The sequence below is a fragment of the Apus apus genome, chromosome 3 (genome assembly GCF_020740795.1).
Source record: "Apus apus isolate bApuApu2 chromosome 3, bApuApu2.pri.cur, whole genome shotgun sequence".
NCBI lineage: Eukaryota > Metazoa > Chordata > Aves > Apodiformes > Apodidae > Apus > Apus apus.
In genome coordinates, this window is record NC_067284.1 from 89,480,911 (window position 1) to 89,505,199 (window position 24,289).

Here is a 24,289-nt window from a genome sequence, read left to right on the forward strand (position 1 = left end):
GCATCTGGAAGGAGATGACTTTCCTTGAAGGATTAGCTACACTGACAGGGATGGAGACAGAGGCGGACCATGCACCTACCATTCTGGTGGATTCAATAAACTGCCATGGTGCTCTTATGCATGGTGACCATCCTCCAGGGAATGAGCATGGGCTAGTAATGGGATCCATGGCAGCCACAAGCATGATGAGGGCATGGGCCAAGTCCAGGGTCCAGCTAGAGACCCCAGCCAGGACCCCAGGAACAGTAGGAGATGGGGCTAGAGACAGGTCTTTTACTTCTGCCAAGCAGTCCAGAGGATGTCTACCCAAAGCTCATAGTGATGTTTTGTTTCAGATTGAAAAAAAAACCGACAACACCTGATTATCATTAACAGGTCAACATAGCAAATCCATGAAATGAAGTTTCATTTTTTAGGTGACCTTTTGAATGTGCAGGTTAAAAGACAAACCTCAACCAACTCTCAGGGCATTTTCCTGCTGTTTCCAAACCGTCTTTTACAGGCATAGCCGGAGGTTAATAACCACCACCAGCTCCAATGTTATTTCAAAGCTCTTGGCAAACAAATTTTAGTAATAAAAATCATAATTAACCCTCTGCATTTATGATAGCATTTTACATGTTGTAGAGGGGTTGAAGACATGAATATGTCTTCATTGCACCCTTTGCCTCTCAAGTATTGTCATCCTGACTGTGAGGGTGAAGAAACTGAGCATACTTACCCCAGCCGTCCATACGGCTTCAGACAGTGAGCCAGAACCCACCTTGTTAACCACACATGGGTCTTTGTCTACATCAGGGTCGTGGTACAGTGGGAGAACCTCAGGAAGGACATATGTCAGGAAGCTCATTATTGTCCCATTTTTTTAATAAGTACCTTTTCAAAAGGCAACCTTGGCTTTTATCCTATAAAAGAAAATATAAACACAATGTTTGACTACCTTTCAATCACACAAAGTACAAAGTCTAAGGTTTGCTAGCTCAGTTCCATTCTCATACTCTAAACAGTTTTTCCTGATTCTTCTTCACTATGCTGGGTTCTCATCTGGTTTTTAGTATTTTTTAATAAAACTAAAGAATTCATAAATTATGAAGTTACATTCTGGCACAATGTATAAAATATGTACCTATCATAAATTTATAGTGTGATTAAAAAACTCACGTATGTCTGAACATACCATGAATAGAATATATGACCATGTTGAAAACAAATGTAGACGATATTTAATGCATACTTCAACTCACATTTCCCTTCAGATGAAACTTCTGCTGTTTACAAGGCTTAAAAAATAAATACTTAAGCAATGGGTGTTATGAAAGTTTGGTTCTCATTTCTATATGTCAGCTTTTCCACACTAATCGATTGTCCAGACTTGTTTCCACTGCACTTCCTTGGAGGATTCTTCCAATTCTGGGCTTGTCTCCACTTCTGATTATCACATATATGGTTGAAATAACAGACTTCTTTTTAAATATCTCAGTTCAGACTGAGGAGCTTAACTGTAGGCATCTGAGTTAGAAAAAGATTGGCCTAAAGGCTGAAGCATTTCTGAGTTTTGATTAAGGAAATCGGTATGTTCACTGTGCAGAAACAGCTGCAGAACACCTGTCTGATTGCTTCAGGAGTGCTGAACCAGAGTTTCTTCCAGACTGTGCCAAAGAAGGCAACAAAAAGATTCCTGGACTGGTCTCACTCTGTGTCAGGAATTATCTAATTAATTCATTTACCTTAACAGGTAGTTGAGTTGAACCTTCCTGTGTGCTTGGGCTGTGTACTGGCGCTGGTGCTCCCAGCAGCCCAGGGTAGCATAGCTTCACACAGAGTAACCAGTTTGCCCCATGGACCTGGCAGGGACACCACATTGGTCACAAGAGCTGCGGAGAATGCGTCTATCTGTCATCCCACCTCCCATTCCCCTCTTCCCTGCCATAGTCCTGGTGTTGTTCGAACTCCCAGTGAAACACATTGGGAAGTGGCTCTAGCACCATGGGAAGAAGAGACACAGGACTAATGGATCCAGGCAGTTACTCAATTTCCCTGACCCTATTAGTTCCTCCTTCACTTGTTATCTATTACAAGCTGCCTCTGAAAGAGAAAGAAAGAGCTGAGCTGAAATAAGTGGTCCTAGACCCATCTATCAGAATGTATTTCTACTGCTCAGTCATGCCTAGATCTGAATGTCAGGAAGGTGAAAAAAAGAAGGCATTTACTCCCCCATGAAAGCTTGGGGCTGTGGTATCAAATAAGGAATAAACTTGACCCAGCCAGAACCCTAAAAAGGTTAGTAGGTAATAGTGAAAATGTTTAATATTGTCACCAACATGACAGCTGCCAAAATCGTAAGTTTTTACAATGGGCTATGAAATCAAAGTTCATAGCACCAGTCCAACACAGTAGCCATGAGACTGCAGCAACTAAACGCTGCACTGTCAAGTAGAAACCACCAAGGGCATGGTAGTCCTGACACAGAAAGTACTTCTGGGAGAGTGTAGAACTTCTAGGCTTCTCCACACGCAAAAAAAAAAAAGAACATCTGGTGAGTCAGAAGAAGACCAGTGTGAGCAAAGTATTACCTACTTTGTTTTGAGTCAGCCATGTCCTGATTTGAGTACACAGACTCTGAAACACTTCAGTGGGTTCTCTTGTTACTAGTAACTTATATTCACCCATCCATATCCTTGATTACATCCTGTTTGAAGCTGGTTCTGCATATTTATTGTGTTAGTGAGTCAAACTGATGTTCTAGCTGATCCGTGGTAGCAGGTCAACTATTCATATAACTAACATAAAGATGCTGTATACCTATGACTAGGGAGAAGAAACCTGAAACCCCTGTCTCTATGATAAATGAGGAAATCCCTTTATGGTAAATTATAAGTAATATTTTACTAACACTCTGGATGCTGATGGGAAATAGCTCACTGTCCACAGGAATGATAAACAAGGAGAAAAATAGTTAGATGCCCAATCTTAATCCTGTACCACAAGCAGCTCAACTTTGCAATATGAAGTCAAGCATCATCTTAGAGAGCACAACAGAGTCCAGTACTCCACACCATTTCTGGAGCAGCAGCCAGGCTTGTGCAACCCTTGCAGCTAGTACTGACAAAGAGCTGCTATGTATCTGCCTATGCACAACTAGTGTGGTCATTTAGGTCATGCCGGAAGGAATCAGTCATAACCACAGCCTCCCCTTACTAAGCTTTGTACAGGTGCACACTATGTATTAGTCCTTTCCACACAGATCCTCCTTACTAAGAAATACATCTATGGCACTTTTTTGCCTTCCTCTCAAGCTGAAGTGCTTAACATGGTCACTGTGTTTACTTACCTCAGTAGTATCCACGTCTATGCATTCAAATAACTCTGCACAGATGAGGGTCGTGTCTGTGAATGGTTGACATCCTCTTTAATTTTATTTCAGGAATCATGGAAAACTTGAATTTGTGTAGTCATACAATTAAGTGAAAAATGTCACTCTAAAGGAACTGCCTAGTAGTATTTAAGGAGTTTTTTCAGTGAATCAATTTATCCTAAATATGCACACAGCACGCTCTATCTAACACAAAGAGGTAAGAGTTTTCAGTTATTTTGAAGACCAGATTTGTTTTGCACATTTGCCATTCACCATGTCAGCTAGATAGCGAGGCAGAAAAGTCCTCATTGTTGTCTTTGATTTGCTTGTATTACTGGAGTTTGTTTTGTCTCTTGTGCCTTTTGTCTCTCTTGCTCTTTGCCGTAAGAATATCTACGTTGATTAGTGTGATAGCACTTGCTTTTCAATTTTCCACTGAGTGCTTAATATTTTACCTCTTAGTTCTTTTTCTTCTCTATCCATGGCTCGCTATCAGTGTGAAAAAAATACAGTACTTGTATGACATCAATCTGAGCTACAATTTCTTCTCATAAACAGTGAGTCCCTCACATCTGGAAGCAGGTACTCCCAACATCCATCCAGTGACATCTTGACACTACAATTCTGTTTTTCAGTTTTCTGCTTCTTTCATGACCATTCTCACCACCACCACCATTCTGACATCAGCAGATCAAATGGGGCAACAGATGGCTCTTTCTGAGAAGCAATTAATTCTGATTAAAAAAACAATGGCTGTACACAAAAAAGCCTTCCCACCCCCAGCACCTGCTGTTTGCCTTCACTTAGACAGGGGTTAGTTCCCCTTTAGTTTCTTTCAAAAATGATCTTCACTTCAACAAGCTCATTTTTTCTCTGTCATCCTGGTTTAAATCCTTGTGGTTCAACCAGGAATCCATACATCTTTATTACCTGAGGCACTTCTCTTTCTGCTTTCATCAAGTGTTTATTTGTATTTTAATACTTCAGTACTTTAAATCACTGCTAAGTAATTTATCATAATAAATGGCATTTCTTTAATGTTATGCCCCTGTTCTCCCACCGTATCTCCAGTTTGTTTGTTCAGATTGAAAACTTAGAATTTTGGCCAGAATTTCCAAGAGGGACCAGTTATTTTTGTGCTTTTTAACCTGAAGAGGGCTCAGCATACAGGTTTACAATGGGCTATAAGACAGCCCTACAGTTATGCCACACCAGGTTGTGTGAAAAGCAGTTTAAAACATCAAAGTACCCCAGTAAGGCTGCAGCTTCTCCCCATCTCCTCCTACATAGGAAGGCAGAGTGACAAAGTCTGTATCACATTCACAGTTTCACAGGCAGTATCCACAAGAGCATACTGTCTTACTAGCAAGCATCAGTAACTGCCATGTAGAGGTGCAGAGTTCCTGAAACTAACAAACATTACTGAACTTGTCTTGTTCCCCCATTTGAAATATTTGATAAGGAGCTTCACTGCCTGAGACTACTAACGGTGACACTCCCCTGAATACAGGGGAATGGCACAAGGAGAAGATTACTAGAAAATATGAGAAGTTTATGATCATTTGGAAGAAATACAGTAACAACCTTCCCACAGCAGGAACCAGCAAAATGTTCTTTTCCCTTCCCCATCCTCCACATTTGCAGCCACTACATCTAACAGCTCTCTCCCTACAAGCATCTCAGTGACAGATACGTCTCTATCACATCACCTTCCCTACCTACTAGATCTTCCTGCAGTTTGTCATCAGTGGGTGGCACTTTCCCATATCCTAAGGAGCATGTGGACAGGGTTCTGCTCAGTCTCTAGAGAGGCTCCCTGGTTCTACTCTTCAACTCCACGACTTAGTTCAGCTATGGAAGTTTCAACTTAATGACTGACATTAGTAGGAAGAGGTTGACCAGAGCTGATTTACTGCTGCTAATCACTGCCACTATGTAGGCTCCATTTGTCCCCAAAGACCACGTCTAGATCAGCACTGAAATCTGTGGCTGAGGTGATTCTGTTTGGACAAGTGCCTTACCCTGGCTGCAACCACCCTGACTTTGAGGGCAAAGCTCATCCATGGGCTTTGTCCCCTGACATGGTAAAATGTAGCAAGGGCCAGAGTGAGAGCTGAAATGGGTAAGCAAGGATCACCGTCATGAGCCATAGTCTGACATGACAGCAGAGCTGTTGGACTTTTGCCCAAGAAAGTGGCTTTGGGGAAGGGAGGTAAGGAAGGATGGAGGGACATGGAAAACCTCTAGCAAAGTGCTCAGCCTCAGTAGTGGCACCTTCTCATTCTTATCTGAGACACTTTTTTCAACAATTAGGCTTCAATGGCTAGTTGGTTCAGCACTGAGGGGGCAGCTTCGGTTGGCTCTGTGTGCATTGTGACAGGAACACAGGAGAACATCCATGAATGTATCTCCTTGGCCCTTGCTTTTATGTCTGCTCACTCACCAGATGGGACAGAGACATCTCCTCCCTCAGGAGATGCAGGACACGGGACTTACCTATTTGTGCGGTTTTTCTCTACTATAGATTGAGAATTTGTCTGCCATATAATAAAGATGGAGTTGATTAAAACATGTCTGGACCTGAATTAATATGTCACTGCAACCCCTTGGAACTGGCAGCACCAGACAATCCTCCACACCCCAGGTAGATCTTCTCTTATTGGCCTAATTATACCTGCCTTGCTATGCACTGCACTGACATGAATCATAAATGTCTTTATGGGCTTAAAGTGCTGATGTACTGCATAATTGCACAGACACTGCTCCTCACGGGCCAGATTTTCCCTGGTGAACAATGCTGACAGCTCCTGCTGCCAGCAGAGAAAGCAGAACATGGCAGTTCTGCTCTGCTGCAGTGAGTGACATGGAGTTGATAATGACACTGCTGTCACCTGCACACAGCGTGAGGAGAGGCCATTTGGACAGTCACATCCCAGCCTCACCTGAAGTGGGGGGTTTACCTTGAAAAATCAATAGAGTTTCAAGATGTTAGAGCCCTAATTTCAGCCTTGTAATGTATAAAAGGGAGCTGATGGAAAACCCTCTAAGGCACTTTCTAGCACCTAAAGAAACTTGAACTACTGCTTGTTGGCAAATATCAACATGGTTAACCTGTGAACAATAAAAATTCACACTCCAAGAGCCAGGAAGAGCCCACATGTCTGCATATGGGTCCTGTGTCTCCCCAGGAGCCTCAAAAATAAAGCAAAGACCAACTCTTCTGGATGTAAAAAAGTAACGCTGGCCTTAAATGCCCTGAGTGAATGAGGCATACAGCCACGACTGGTTTGAGGCTGCTTCCTGGCTGATTGTTTATGGAGGATTTTATACATATAAAGCATTGGAGCACACACCAAGTTTCCTGTGCACTGGACCCATAATCGTCAGCTCTGGTTCATAAGGGACATTTGTCCTTGCCTCTGTCTCCACTGAAGTAAGTCAGGGCAAGAAGTGCCCTCTGGAGGAAAGGAGCTGGGTGGGAGGACAATGGCTCTCCTTCCATCTCCTTGTAGCAGAGTCCTTGTCATGCAGAGAAATACCAAGAGGGACAATAGTCTCCCAAGAACTAAACCCTCTCAGTGAACATCCCCAAAGGGCCAAATCAGCCAACTTCTGCAGGCTAAGGGCCAGAAGACAGCGCTGCTCCTCATCCTTCTTGAGAAGCTAGCTTATAATCACATGGTTTAGCAACCAGATCTCTTCTTTTCTTTAAGGAGGTGGAGGAAGCTAACCACCACAGATCAGCTGTCAAGGACTTATGCTTAAAATCCAGACACTGTTGAAGTCCAGCCCTTGGGGACATGAGAGAAAGTGTTTCACATTACATGAAAACTACAGTATTTCAGGAGATTGAGGGTTACAAATGACAGCACTTTTCTCTGTCAATCAAACTGCGGATTATTGACAGTGACTTTAAAGCAAAAATACCTGGGGCCTATTACTTATTTCCTGAACATCTGGTGCCTCTTTATAAACACCATGATTCAATACTGTTCCCACAACTGAATACCCACCAAAGCCTGGGATGCAATGAATTGTGTTCACCTAAGTCCAGACACTTATATGTAAAAATCCCAAACCTGGGGGTTTCCAGAAACAGGGAAATTAATGCAACCACTAAAAGAAAAGAAGATACAAGTGTATTTCACAAAATCTTAAAATACTTAAATTTGCTCTCTATTGATTTATTCAGCTGGCTTATAAAGATAAAAATTAATGAGATTTTTTTAAACAAGAAATATTTTTTTTTAAGTTTTTAAAATCTATCTTTCTCCTCTCCCTATCTGACATAAATATTACATTTATAAATCTAGCCTGCAATATAATCCTCTTCTAATTTATAGGATTGTGTCCCCAGAAGACACCATCACCTGTGAAGTTCTGCCAGCCGTCGATCTAAGCCTGGTACTGTGAGCACTTCACACCATTTCTTGTGGATTCCTTCATCCCTAAATTAGTTTTAAAGTGTTGTGCCTCTGGTGGTTTTTCACAAGCCCTCACAACTTCCACAGGGTCTTATTAAAAAAAAAAAACAAAACCACAAAACCAAAAACAAACAAACAAACAAAGAAAACCCCAAAACTAAACAAAGCCACAATACAAAAAGAACCCACATTAAGTGCTGCTTATATAGAGGTAATTTACCATCCTCTAAAGAGAAGCATTTCCCATAACAACTTGCCCTATTTAATCAATATCTTTATCACCTTCATATTGAAAGCAAACAGCAGAATGTATTATGGGAATAATTTTTAACTAGCTGCCCTTACCAGTCAGTGAGTTTGACTCAAACCCACAATTCTTCAACACTTGCACTACTGACAAGCCTGGAACCTGAACCATGAGACCAATAAATATTGTAAGATGATTCCTAATCCAAAGACTCTGGGCAAGACTTTGAGAATGAGATCCATCACAAGTAATGTATAAATTCTGCACCCCACTTTCCTCAGAAGACAGACTACTTCCTAGCTTCCCTTGCTCATTTCAACTCCCTGTCATTTAAACATTCTCATAAAAATTACACTGTTCTTGCTGTTGTATTATGAATAAATAATATTACTTCCCCTGTCCCTTAAGAAATCTTTTCCCTGTAGATACCTTGCTTAAAAGAGCATTAACTTATTATAGAAAAATTTGTACTGAGAATTTATAATCAATTTGAGTCTGATCATTACCTATAAATCTCTTTTGAAATTACTGTTTCCCATATAAAACACTCCCATTAGTTCATCCAGGGCTCCGAGTAGCCTGGTTGATCAGGCTACTTCAGATTTCACATCTGATTTTTTCTTTTTCTTCTTCTTTTTTGCCATACATCTCAACTTTATACTGTCAGTGTATAGTCCCAAATAAAGATGCTGAGTAACATTCACTTGAAACCTAGTGTTCCTTTATTCATCTGCAGACTCATCCCCATTCTCCTGTGGATATCCCAGCTCACCTGAACTCCAGTCTTTTGGTAACTACATGCTTCCTAATTTTCAAAGACTTTTTTCCTCAGACAGCGCATCTCCAACCTCCCAAAACACCCTGAATGATGCTGCCTGATAGGTCCCTCTGAAAAGCAGAAAAGGCTACGTTTGTCACATTATCTGCCCAGCTAATTACTGAGTTGAAAGTGCTGGAAAAGTATCTTCCAAAGCTCTGCAGCTAGATTCTCCCCATGTGTTACCTGTTCCCACTTTAATGGAGTTACATCAGAAATGAACTGGTAGGAATACATGTGATTCTAAGCCTGGTGTGAGGCTGACCCATTGCAGCCCATCTTCTACATCACATCTAACTGGTAAAAAAAGGAGAAAAAGAAGCAATGTCATGCATTAAGGATGACGTGTAAGGAAAGTGTTAGACCCGAAATAACAGTGCATATAGATAAATTATGTTAAAGATATCTCTGTTATATCTGTATCAATTGTGATTTATCCTGCAGGACCTTATTCACACTGGCTAAACCTGCTACCTACAGTATGCATGGCAAAGGTGGCACACAGGCCACTTAAAATACTGCTAGCCCTGAGCTGAGAGCTGGGGGACCTGGCATCCTGCAGCGTGCATTGACATGAGTGTCTTCACACTGAGTCAGGGGTGGGAGCTCAGGCTACTGCCAAGCAGCTGGGAGTGGAGTCTCACAAGTGGAGCTGTTTTGTGGAAGACCAGCATCTCCACAGTCCTCCTGAGTTCCTATGTGTACAAATAATAACTAATCTGGGGGAAAAATACAGTCCCTTACACCACCCTTAAAATCTTTTAAAGCTACTTTATGTATGCCAAATACAGGACAAATACATCCTGTAGAAGACAACCAAGGAACACATTGTTGATTATCAAGTTATTACAACCCAGACTCTGTTTTCTAATCTCTCACTTCTTCAGGAATGAACATGATAGCATTACTGAGGTCAAATTTTTTTCCCCAATGAAGCCAACAGTAGCAAAACTCCCAGTGATTTCCACTAAAACAACAGTGTACTCACATGGCTGATGAGTAAGTTTGAGACTGCTAGTCTCAAACTTCCAGCTTTATCAACTCTTGTATCTCTGTTGCAAATTTCAGTATATTTAGGACAGAAAACTAAAGCTCTTAGACTTGAATGATCAGGAGATCAGCTTTTGTTTAAAAAATTAAACAGGGAAGTAAGCTTGGCTTTTCAGCTTACAGAGGAAAGCTTGAAAACGTGAAACTTGGTGACAAGTCTTAAAATATCTTACGTTTCATATGTCTTGATTTTTAGCTCATTCTCATTAAGAGCCCACATGTAGAACTACAAAATTGTGTTCTTAATGAACATGTATGTAGCAGACACTCAGTGAACAGTTTTCCCCATAAAAAGTAGATTTTGGAAGCATGACAAGGGCACCCTAATCACTGCTGCCCAGTTTAGTTTATGAGTGGTGGCCAAGCACTCCAGCATGACTGAAACTCAGGCAAACCTGAGGAGGGTTCAGATGTTTGCAGCAATTACACAACAAATCAGGATACAGTCAGTCTGTGTTCATTGTACAGCAATTATATTAATTCCCTAAGATCCCACTGCATCTATAAAATATTGAGCACTTAGGGGTAGGAAAACTGTTCCTACTACCTTTTTTGTCCAGTGCAATTTTTACTGCCCTTTTATGCTAGACCCTCTTTGGACCATTTTGGCAGTAAATATCCTCCTAAGGACTTTTTATACTGCCACTGGAAGCGTAAAGAAGTCTGGCTGTAAAAAAATCAGCTCCAATGAGTACATACAGACATGCAAAAAGAAACCAAATACTTTTAAGGTTTAATCACCTTTAGCATAAATCTATCCCATACGGGAACAATAACAGCATGTTTCCAGCCATCCAACACTGGATTGTTTCTCCAATTGTCCCCTCTAGTTAGCCTTTCTGTCCCCTGGTGCTCTTGGTTTATTACTTCAGTTGTAAACAGGACATTATTCAAGACTTTTTCAGGCTAATTGCACTACAAATATTAAGAGTCTGGCTGTTAAGTGGTCATAAATAGGTCTTTGTAACTACCGGATGGTTAGTAAAAATAATGAAATACAATTGTTGCATGTAAATACAAGTGACCAGTGTAATATTTTACAATGATGACTATTTAATTGAAATTTAAGTCCAATACTTTTGGATTTCTGACAATATTGCTATACTTGTAGCAACTGGCCTTTGAAAACCAATTCTCTGTTTTTCTTCCTCCCCAAGGAATTCTGCATTAGATTTAACCCCAGGCACAAAAACTGGATGCACCTAGACTACCATTTGCCTTGAGAAACTCAATCTTTGCTCCACAGCAGAAGTGCTTTGCTTGGATGAACCTGTGTCTCAGAGATAATGAGCACCCTCAGGAGCAGCAAGCTCTGCAGTTACTCAGCACCTCTGAAAAGGGCTAAACCTACACTGTGCTGTGGAGATACCTCCTAGCCTTCTGCCAGGGCCAAACTTTAGTTAAGGGACACCATTCCAGGTAAGCTTTTGTGTAAGTTCTTGAGCAGGGCAAGGAAGACATCCTGAGCCTGAACTAAACCTGTGAGCTCTGGGGTAGCCCAACATGTGGGTGCAGAGCAGGGATGGCCAGGTTTGTTCAACTGGGCTCCACCAGCTTCCATCTCACCATTCTTTACAATGCTGTTTTATAGGCAAGATTGGCTTTGCTTTTTCTTGAAGAATTCTGTGTGTCACACAGCAAAGCAGTGCAGGATAAACAGCTGTGATGCAGATGTCGTAGGCAGCAGCGTAAACATCCAGAGCCACAGATTAATAAGGATGCTGCATTTTATGAACTTTACTAGCATGTTTTCCAAAGAAAAAATACAAATGCCAGCAGTGTGATAACACAAGCAGTAAAATACATATTTCAGAAACTATCACTAGGGAAAATTTTCTTTTTGTGACCCTGCCTTAGAACAAATTAGTTGAGAACTAATTATGTAGTGACAGCTCTTAAGCATGTATAATCCCTGTCAAATTGCACCAAGTGAGGAGTGAGAACCTGTCCCACAAGTTGTTATACAAACAAACAATTAAAAATGTTGTTCTATTGTATTTAACCCAATGCTTTTGCAAGCAGAATATTTCAGTGAGTAAACCCAAGTATTTTAAACCAGAAACAAGATTGCTCAAGGGGCTAGATAAATCCCCAACATAAACATTTCTATTGGTGTCTTCATTTGTGAAGTGACTTGTTACAATGCTGACTAATTGATTTATAAATTTTGCTGTAGGTTCTTTTTCTTATCTTGCCTACATTTAGTTGGCAAAATCCAAACAAGCATTAAGCTATTAATGTCATCAACTAGTTGCTACAAGAAGCTGTGACCCTTTAAACTCTATAATCCTTAGGGGAGTAGCAAACTCTTCTGCTGCATTAGCTCATAAAGCCTCTTTTTAATTAGAATTGTATTGAATAGACTAAAAATCCTGATCTCAGCTTCCAGTCAACATTCCCATCAGTTCCCATTTCAGGAAGGACATAGGAGGTACAGAAAAGAAAATGGTCCATCTCCTCTTGCCTGGAGGAGGAGAGTTTTTGCTTGAGACCTGGCCAAAGATTTGATATTCAACAGGGTGCAGAGTTAAGCCCCTTCCCATATGCTACTGCAAAGTGAACTAAAGTGTGTTTATGAAAGCCAAAGAGCATGTGTTACTTTTCTTTCAGGACTTCACAAGCAATTCTTCAGACAGCTATCCTCACAAACCCTTCGAAAGCAGAAATTGCCACTGAGAGAAACAAAGCATCAGATCACTAGAGTTTCCTGACTTGCATGATTTTCCACAGGAGTAAAATGAAACACCTCTAATCATCTGGGTCCAAATGATTTGATCACACAAGGAGGCTTTGTTGGGAGTGAGAATTATTGCAGCTCCTCTCCAGTCCCAAGCTAATGGCATAACACACTAGACTCTCTTTCCTTACCCAGAGCTTGCCATTGAATTCAAGCTTTGGTATTGCTGTTGCAAGTACAGTTAATAACTTCAAAATAAATTAATAAAGAACAGGATCTCCTGCAGAGTTCTCGTCTCTAATTAAGTGGTGGCAAGGGAAGCATGTAGTGCAATAAGAAATAATTGAAACAAAGAACCTTTCTCTTTTTTCAAGCTATTTAGCATTTTGGCATAATTCCAAAAACATTTTCTATAATTGGAAACATTAAATTGCTTGATTTAAATCTGCAGCCCCTTTTCAAGCACACGGTCACATTGAAGGATATGGCATTGATCATGGGCCAGGCTCTAACAGGAGAGGAAGCTGGCAGATTATGACACTGTTTTGTTCTACCAAAAGAGCTAGGTGAGGGCTTTTTGCAGAGAATAGTTAGTTTCCTGAAAACCATTGTTTCAGGGCTATCCATACATAATGTAAAACAAAACACAAATAAAGGGCCTGAGAAGAAGTGGAAAAAAACTCTGAAAAATTAATCTTTCCTATCCATTTCAAAAGTACAAAACCAAGTAGTGTTTTCTACAGACTAGGAAAAGCATTTTCCTTTCTACCCTTTAACCTTCAAGCCTAAACACTATACAAAATGTAAGTTTTAGACAAGAAATAAATATGTTGGTCCCACCTGGATGACTTCCTTTTGCTTTGGTTTCAGTTTCCCAGGAAAACGAAACACTTTTTTTATCAGATAAATACAACCATTTTTCTCTTTTTTGTGTGTTCAGTCAGGTCAGACAAAAAAAAAAGTCAATTACTATACAACTCTAAAGCAAATACTAATGCTGCATATGCAATAACGTGTTGAATGCTATTTGTGTAAACACAAGTATATATATATTCTAAATATAGACATACCTATAAAATATATATATTATATTCTAAAGCTTTTGCTGTGTACCATAATTCCTTTGGCTTTCTTTTCTACTAGGGGTACTAGGGGTAACAGTACTAACAAACTCCCAACCAACTTCACTGCTCTACCCTCTCTCGTGGACTGATCAACAGCACAAGTTCATACAGTGGGGTAGGATCAGATGTACCATTGCCATGAGATGTGAGGAAAAATGTCCTAGAAAGAGAGACGTGGAGGGGGACAGAAGCCAAAGCTGAAAAATAAAGATACTGAGGAGTAACAGAGACAGGCTATAAATGCCAGCCACATGAAGAGCAAAAAAGAAGTCAGAAAAGTAAGTAAATATGGAAAGAGGAGTGAGTGGGAAGAGTGAGGACAGAAGCACCAAGAAGAGAGACATACAACCTTTCAGACAGATGGCCATAGCTTTGGCTAGTGAAACTTCACGGTGAATATTCCCTGCGCTACAAGGTAAGAAGGAGAGTCCCAGCAGGTAAACATGCACTCCCTGTTTTTCTACAATATCGCAGCAGTCATGGTCTCCCCAGTACATTGCAAATGCTGCTTATCTGATGAAATTTTTTGCAGGAAATGGAAGAGGCATTTCTGTGAATGTGCATGGCAAGAAGCTGGTTTTGTAGCTAATTAATGGACTGTATTGAAGAGAATTATGCTGTTTGTTCAAAAGTTCGTTTTTAATGCTTATGAAAAGTTGCTAGGTTTTAACACTGTCAAGTCTAAAAAGCATCTTCTAGTGATTACTTATTGTATCTCAAACAACAAACAGAAGAAGTCCTATATATCTTATGAAATGAGGAAGCATAACAAGATAGAGGTCTGGGAAGGAAGCAATGAGGGAAGAGATAGGGGCTTTTGTACATAAGCAAGCTAGGTGCAAGATGTAGTTCTGGGTATAAATTAAATTTAGAGTAAAACAAAACAAACCAAAAACAACAACAACAAAAAAAAACACCACAACAAACAAACAAAAAAAACCCCACAACTATTTTCCTATAGAAAATCTTTGCAGGCTAAAGTCTCCAAGACCTATTCTGTTTCCTATTACACATAACTTTTTTTTTTTGAGAAGGGATTTTAATTTTAAAACTGTCATTGAGTAGCATCACTTGCTCAAAATATTAAGACTTTTTAAGTAGCCCCTTGAGTATGGACACTGAGAATGCATTGCATTAGATACTGAAAGTCCAGGTCTGTAGTATGACTTTCTTGCCCTAATGCTTTTCTGCAGAGATTCATTATCTGAAATTTCCTACAATTGGGCAAAAAAGATTATAATTCTTTAGAACTACAAAATGTATATACTAGATACTAGACTATAATATCTAATATGCACTAGAGTATATAGAAAAGTACATAGATAACATATACACTTACTAATAATATATAACTATTACTGTACCCTAATACTGGAGCATCTCAGGAGCCAGCTAATTGCTCATTGAGCTTTTCAGCTCTAACCCTGATTATTTGCCACTGGAGATCATAAAGATAATAACCTAGTAGCACCTTCAGTAATTCTATCTTTCTTCCCCTCCATCTCATACCCCAAAAAAGGAGCTGGCTAATCTGTGCCTTCCTCAATTCTCAGCATCCCAGATTCTGCTCATGGGCTCTACCTCATGCATGTCAGCTGTTCTTTCCTGCTACCTTGAAGAAGGATGCTGCCTTCCACATATAAGCAAGGATTGCTGCTTGGAGTTCTTCTGCCTCTGAGTATTCCTGTCCTTTCCAGCTGGGCTCTTGAGTGATTCTCAAAAAAAAACATTAAACAGGTTCACACCACTGCAACATGCAACTACTGGGTAAATGCTAATACATAAAGAGATTTGATAAAAGCAAAAATGCTGCTACCGAGAGATACAGCTGCTGAGTTTCTAAGACTCTGACACCCCACTGGAGAGAGAAGGCATCCCCAGGGACACTGCACAGGAACCAAACTCTCTTGCTTCAGCACCCTGTGCTTATTGTTTGTTAGGTGAGGGGTCTGCTTCCCTGTGGGCTTCTTAACTTGCCATCATGGAGTTTCTGCAATATTTAGAAACAAGCGTAATGAAACTGTATTGTCTACAGCTGAAGAAAAAAAGGTGCTTTATTTACAGTTACCCTTGCTTTCATCTTCCTACATCATGTTAAAATAAAAAGTATACAAGTGCACATATGTCAGAGACAGTTTTTCCTAAAATGGACCCACAATGCCCACACTTGTCAGATCCCTGCAAGAAAAGGTGATATAGTTAATGGATAATACATAAATGTTTATAATTCCAATCTCATGTTTATACATACATATTAATATATTTCAAACCATGAGGTATGTTTTCAGTTGAGGGCAAAAAAAAAAGAGGTTGACTGAGGGAGTTATTTGCAGAGTGTAATTTTTTTTCTATTCAAAGCTCAAGATAAAAACAAGTCATCGGGTTGAGAAGACTCTTAAAGCTTTTTTGAACGTTCTGTTTTAAAACAGAACGTTAAAAAAAGCAGGAGAACTCGGCTGCACTGCAGATTGCCTCAGCATCATATCAACTCTGATCCCCAAAAAGGGATAGGGCAGGAGCCATGGAAGACATCACTGATGGGAGTTCCTTGTAGAAAAGGCAAGTGGACCCAAAATGAACTTGTGACTAGAGATTCTGGCCTTTCAAATGGTAGCAAGTTAAAAACTTAAGTCTGTTTCTGGCTTATGCTTATAGTGGGAAATAAAACAGAGCAGAAATTTATCTTGAGGAAAAATATCGAATTTAAAAAATCCCTTATATTTTAAAAAAGTAGAATGCCTGGTTTTGTGCCTTCCCCACCTAAACCTGTTTTCTTTAACCACTCCCAAATATAACATCCTGTGAACACCATCAGAATTTCCTGCTGGAAATTTTAAAGGAATATATGACCTCCTCCTTTAACAGAGGTTGGTCTGATGGGTAATCTGGATACCAGAATAAAGAGGAATGACAATGCCAGGAGTTGTTTCATTTGTTCAATTCAAACCCATCAGCTATCTTATTTTCTGTTATAAGCCTTTGCAGCTAAAAACACCCAAGCACAAATAAAAACAATTACTGACATCTATGCATCCATGCATCAAAGTTAAATCATCATCATGTGATTCAGAAGTTTATTTAACCCCAGAGACTTATGCTGCCAAAGGGCAAAGGGCTGCCAAAGGGAAATACGCGTTATTCCTGTTAATAAAAATCTAATCAGACTTAATATTTGAGACATCTCATTTATTATTTTGTTAGATTAGGATCAGCTGCTCTGAAATAGAAATAAATAATTTCAAGGGTTATGCTGCTTGATAGTTTTCCTCAATTATACAATTATATTGTGTTGGCACTGGGTGATCTTAGATGCCAAAATTAGTAGCTTCATTATTCAGAAAATCATGTATGAACACCACCTTGACTGCTGGCACTTGAAGACTAGTTTAAGTTGAAAAGGTATGGTCAGTTGCTAGTGCTGTTTGTAGGCATGCCAAATCACTAAAAATGCTCCCTTTGTTTCTAGTTGCTGCTCTGCATTCAAAATGAGTGAAAATTCAAGTACTACTCAACCTATAAGTTGCTGGCAGTTGGAGGGATGCCTGTTGCACTGTGTATTTTGGAAGACGGGAACATCACCACCAAGCATATTCCATCTAACTCAATTACTCAGCTGAACAAAGGCACTTTCTTAGGACAAGTTGCTTCCTTCTGATTTTACCTAGATAGGTTAACCACTCTGAAATGTCTGCATACACAGATGCTTTCTTTGAGGCTCATAAGCAAAACAGAGCAGTGCTCTCAATAAAAATAAGGCATTTTAAAACAGTGGATGATACTAAATGTATTTGCCTGTTTAGCAGAACGATGTCTTCATGACTGGCTTGTAAGAAAATTTCTTCTTAAAGGTGGTTGTGAGGGGGAAAAATAAACGGTCCATTTCTCTCAAAGCTATCTCTGCTGGATTTACTTCAGGCTTCTTTTTTTATATGTGCCTTTATGGTGCACATATATATGGATGGGGGCAGGTGTAAGTCTGTTGTTCAGCAGTTGGCATCATGTAATTGATGGAGTACAAAACTTTCTCTAGTTGACAAAAACATTTCTTCTATATATGCAAATTTAAGACTTAAGCTCAGATCTTCTCAGCTCACTTCTATGAAAAGCACACTTTGCTCCAACAACAAGCTCTGGGGTAATGATGTTTAGATACATGCTATTGCTGAGAGAGACAAAGCAAGGAAGGACAGAAGAAAACTGTTTTAGCTTTTTTGTAGGATTTCACAAGTACTTTGTTAGGTGTAATTGTACAGTATGTGCAGCTGTTGGCAGTCATCATATTTCTTCGTCTAGGCCGAATCAGCTTAGAAAGCGGATGTACGGACACAACAGCAGGAGCAGCACAAGCTCTACTCATTTGATGTTAGTGTGCTTTTATTTTTTTCTAAGGAATACAAAAGGCACACTCCACTTGTCCAGTGTGCCTCCATATTCCGTTCATTTCAGAAGATTAAAGATATTGATGAGGTGATGACACAAGCAAGTGTAACACCCTGATTCACAAAGGAATCCTGGATAGAGCCAAGAACCTGAAAACTGAGCTAGAAGCGCTAAAGTGCCACACAGAGGAATATATTGGAAAGAATAGCAGACAAGCCAAAACATACCCAGCTAAGATGAAGTTCACACTGAGTCAGAAAAAAGAGACCAAATCTTCAACAAGAGCAATGAGAATAGAAATCACCATTATATACCTCACTTTAAAGTGCAGACAAAAGACTAATCTACAAGAGGGCTTTTCCAGCAGTTCTTTTGCCCTACTTGCCCACTTAAGTCAACAGAGACACCTTAAAGAAACTTGCAGTTGCTTGGGGGAGTCATCAGAAACCAGATCAGAAACAAGATCACAATCCCAAAGATCTTCAAGTACATCAGCAGCAAAAGGCTAGAAGGCAAACACAACAGCAAGGATTTCAAAGTTAATTTCAGTGCATCCAAGACTCAGGATGTCCCTATCAACACACTATACTCTTCTTTCTACAGACGCATCAGAAATGCTAGAAAATGAAAGGGTATTTGTGACTGCCTGGGACAGTGCAAACATTTTCATCTCTCAAGCAGTGTATGATAAAGCACAAGGGATTCCTCCAAAAGCAGTGATATAGCTGCAGGCAAACAGAGCTTTCTTCACTCCAGTTCTGGACAACATACATTACCAACTTTTCGTATAGGTATGTTTTCCCATATGGATGGGCCTATTCATTTCCTCATTTAATATCCTACTATTCTTTAGAGACATACATGACTGAGGCTGCACACTTCCCCAGGACAGCTTGGGTGCTGAGTAGCTACATAAGGTACTTAATTGGGAGGAAGGAGATGCAGTAGTTATCTGTGCCAAAGTGAATTCATTTGTTCCAGTAACATAAATAAAAGCTCTAATTGAAGCTGATGACAATATTCCCATTATCTCAAACAGAAACAGGATTGCACTTATTATAAGCCTTACAAGAAACATAATGTTGATTTTAACTGAGACAGTCAAGATATTATACTGGAGACAGCAATCTTCCCACTGCAGTTGCTCAAAGGCTTTCTAGAGCTGAAGGACACATAATGCTTTTGGAATACAAACAATATGAAGACATTTTTTTCTACCAAAATACAAGAGCTGTTTGGGATTCATAAACTTATTCACAACTACCCATTACTTGTCTAAGCTCTCATAAATATCAGCACCCCAACCAGAATAAGAATAACATCAGTCTGAATGGTATGCTTCTACTTAAAATAATCATTGTGAATGTTTGTTTTTATTGTAACCATATGTAGTCCCTGCATCTGATAATTTAGCTTTCAAAGGATAGTGGTTCTTGAAGCCAAAGCAAATATTTGTTGCTCAATTCAAAGAACCTAAAATGAGAGTATTAAAATTGTTTATGGGACATGTTCATGCAGTTTGTTGAATGTTTTCAGCTTCTTATAAACAGGTAACTGCTAAAAGTGATACAAAGTCTCTTTCCAAAGAGTGGTTTGGAGCCTTCTGTGAAAAGCATATCAAAACTTCCAGCATAAAATATAGTAAGTTTTTTACTAAAAAAAAATGCACTCTAGGCTTGATGCATTCCTTAAATTTCAGTGAAAATACAGAAAAGCAGCAAAACAGAGCAAGTTTTAATCTTGGAAAGCAACTATTCTAGTTGTGTGATTTGACTTGTGAAGAATAAGACATTCAGAACTAGTCCCCTCAGTTTTTCAGCAGAAAGACTGTTCCAAGTGGAGCAAGAACATTCAGCTCTTCCAACTTGCACCTAATTGAGTTACCTAGTGCTAAACCACAAAACAAAATACACATATTATCTCCAGGCTGAAAACAGCCCCAAGAAATCCAGCAGAGAGAAGAGCCATTTGTAGCGCATCAAACAGAAGATCGTATGGTTTATATTCTTTTCATTCTTAAAGCATTCAGTTTAGTCTTTCATTAACAGAAACCATCTTTGTCAACAAAGATGAGCTTCTGAAGTATAAACAATTCATTTTTAAAACATCTTTCAGAAAAGAAAATTTTGTTTCAAACTTTAATTACAAAGTATGTTCTTGACGCAAGCTAACACAGTAATTTAAACATTATATACCAAAATTAAAACAAAATCTTGACTATGCTATGTTAGTTGCATGTTTGTTATACTCTTTGGACCCAATCCAAGAAAGCACTGGAACAGGCTCCCCAGAGAGGTTGTGTAGTCTCCTACTCTAGAGACTTTCAAGTCCTGTATGTATGTGTTTCTCAATGACCTGCCCTAGATTCTGTGGTGGTCCAGCTCTGGCAGGGAGGCTGGAATAAGTGATCTCCAGAAGTCCCTTAAAACCCCTAACATTCTGTGATTTTATAATTCAGTGAAAGTGCTAAAGCATGTGTTTTCTCCTCTTTACTTGGGTGGGATGTCATATTACCCTTTCCAGTCTAACTTTGTTGTTTCTTCTTTCCACTGTTCTATCATTTTCTGATGCCTACATCTGCTCTTCTGGGAAGATTAACTATTCTGCACTCTTTGTCAAGAAAGACTCCTGAGTAACCTTGGTCCTTCGCACCTATTGACCTGTGTTTGATGCTTCATCTTAGGATTCATGGCTTGGTGTCTGGGGCAGAAGTAGACACAGTATCTCCTTTTGAATCTGGCAGACATTAGCCAGACACTGGTCATTTCTGTGCTGTCATCATGCAGATGCAAGAGACTTCAGTATGTGCTTAATGTGAAGCACAGGAGAGAACTGTTAATTGGGGCAGGACTGCAGATCCAGGCTCCTGTGTCACGAAGGGGGTCTGATAAATCTCATCCCACACATTCAGATGCTTTCATGCACAGCATATTTTCCAAAATAGAAACATGTACAGCAGTACAGGGAAACAACTATTCTTAAATTAAGATGCCAAGCAAATGGGCCAAGCTGTGGGCCAACTTGATGAAATACAATGATCTGTTTTTGAAGGGACAGTTATCTGAGGGAAAAGAGAATTTCTAAGTAAAAAAAACCTGGGAAAGTTGGTCCAATCTTATCTGTGTTGCTACCCACTTCTTTACTACACACAGTGAGTGTTCAAAGGCAGCAAGCAGTCTCCAAATAACTTCAGAAGTTATTACCTTTAAGTAGAGGTAGGCACAGTACCTTCTGTCTTCCCAACAAGCAGATAGTCTCTCTTACCATCACCTGTCATGGAAACCCTGCAGCACTACCAGACCTGTGAACTCAAACTTCAGTCACTAGGAAAGCAGCCCTGGGCCACACTCCAGGACATTACAGGCTACCTCCTGCCTTTAGGCTGCGCCATGGGCATCTCTGCTATTTCAGGTTGTTTCCAGCATCTGTGTTAAGGGATCTTTTGTTGCTGAAGTAATCTTTTCTACACAGTGTTTAGAAAGCAGCACCTCCTAATCTTTCAAAAGTAGGTGATGTTTTGGCTGCAGTGGAGAATGGAGGAAAATAACCAAGGAGGACATGTAGGACAGGTGCTTATGAGAGAGGAGCCTCTAAAGATAATACATTGCCAAACTAGCACTAAAATTCCCTTATGCAGCAAGAAGGATTTTAGCAGCTTCCCAGACCTGACATATAGATGTAGTCCAAAATTATCTCTTTTTGCTTTACCAGGATGCCAGCAAAGGTACTGAAGGACTGGAGTTTCATGGATACACTCCCACTTTAGCAAAGCATCTCCAGCAAACACTAGCTCAGCTCCCTGTATACATGCCCCATGCTGGGCTGGCAGCCCAGGTCCCCCTGCAGCCCGTTGGTAAGAAGCATCCCTGCTCCATGAGTTCCTGGGCTCTGGAAGTCCAATGTACTCACTCAGCAAGCAGCCCTGGGCCAGGGCTTCATCCCCACATGCAGTAGACTTCAAACATTCTGAATGCCTTCCAAAAGGAAAACAGAAACTGAACCTGACAAGGCTGATGCAATCTCTTCTCTCCTCCCCAGCTCTCTCTTGAAGCCCAGGCTCGAGGAGAAAGAGAGCAGGCTCTGAATGAATACTCTGCTGGTAGGTGCTCTGGAGATAGCCTGGCAATGGCTGAGGGGAAGAAATACTTAGGCAGGGATGCAGGATGGAAAACAGGCAGCAAGTTTTGGGTTTAGGAACATGGACAGTTCAGGCAACTAATTCAATTCCTGGCAGCCAAGGAGCTGCTTAGGTTAGTCACCAGAAATTCAAAGGAAAAGGGCTTGGTGTTGGCTTTGTATTTTGGAAAGGAGTTACACCTGGACTTAAAGTATTTTGGTGTCCAACAGCTTCCACTGGGGAAAAGGGAACAATCCTTATCTCAAATTGCTTCAATTTCTCCTGTGAGGTAGAAAATGCAGGTTAAAATCGTGTAAGATTTAAGAAGTACTTTAACCTGGGCTTATGGTCCTGTGAGAGGGTGTTTTTCTTTCTGATGCCACTGGCTGCCCCAGTACTGCTTCTCCCTTACCAGAGGGACACTGGGTAGGGCTCACAATGCCCAGCTTTTCTCTGTGCCCTGATGCTCAGCACTGCTGGCACCCAAGCTGACCTAGTCTTTCTGCTCCATATCTACACTCTACATAGAGAGCATAACCAGCTCATGTGATATTTTTCTTAGAACACTCCAGGTTTCATACATTCACCTGAGATGGTGCAGTTCTAAGATTCCACATCACAGCGGGGGGAAAAAAAATAAGTAAAAAAACCAAAACAAAACACTAACAAGAAAAAGAAGATACTCTAAGATGAGAACTCAAACTTAAGGACTTCTGAAGTTGTTTGAAAAAATAATTTTATGATGCATAAGCAGGTCTACAGAGTACTTCTTTAATAATCCTTCCCACACACAGACTGCCTTGAGCTGTGCACAGAGACACCCAGTCCTGTGCCTTGCCAGGTGAACCTGCACCCATGAACCCTGTGATGTGAACTTCCCTGGGCTGCAGGAGAGGTAGCTCCTAAATGCACCCAATGAATGAGGAGTCGTGGTTCCCTGTTCATCTGCCTTTGCCCATTCATACCTCTACGTGCAAAGACTTCCTCCTCCTATTCATTCAACTGAAAGCATTACAAAATGATCAGGCAACCAAATAAAAGTGGGCTGCCTTTGCATGCTGCAGGGTCTCTGAAGCTTCCCCCAGTTTGTAAAAAAACACAAATGTCTTACCGCTAACTGGAGCAATGCCTTTCCCCAGGTGTATGCAAGAGTGTGCTGAGCAATTACTGGAGAACATTGCAAGGCCCATTTCAGAAGCAGGGGGACCAGCTGGTCCTGACTGAGGTGGTAACAAGCTGAGAAAAAGGGATCAACACCAGAACAAAAGAAATGGCAGCTGAGAAAAAAAGTCAGAGTTAATGTTAATGAACTGATTTCTAGGGCTGGTGTGGAATTCTGTCCCTTTCTTTGTGTGTCAGCACAAATGGCTCAAGCAATGGACACCAACTTTGTCCCTTCTTGAAGGAGTCTGCGTACAAAACAAGCTTTGAATTACAGGCTTTTCAAAATATCTCAGATAGCAACTGGGAAACAAGATGGTCATAACTATGGCCAGTTTTTCCAAGTCCCATGGTACCAAGCCACTATTTTACATGTGAGTTTTCAGAGATGATCTTTGAGATGGGAAAATTTTCTTGATTTTTTTTTTCCCCATGCTGTATAGTGGGTCCCTTGAGAATGATGGCAGAGGGGCAATGCCTCTGGTGGTACCAGACTAAACCTGGATGGGGAGGTTGTTTCAAAGCAGTCTTCAAGCTGAGAAACACATTTGCTTTTGACATTGACACAAATCTCTTTCCCTGGTCTCTGTTATAATGCAGAGCAGTTCAGCCATGCCCCCTGTTTATCTGACACAATCACTCCTGCCATAATCACGGCTTGGGGCAGCCGTGGGCACTGAAGCTCTGGCAAGAGGATAATATAAAGGTGACAGCTGTAAATCATGCGTGCTGCTCATGACTAAAGTCCTGCTTCTGCTCAGTGAACCGTGCCAGAGTCAAAGTGTGTACTGTAATAATAACCCAGGGCTCTTGACAAAGAGAGTCTTAATGCTGCCTACTTGTTGTTCTTTTCCTGACAGTGTTATGCTGTCCACGCAGCTGATGTACAACCAAAGTATTAGACAGCCATCACCACTAAAGCCCTCTGGCACTGAGG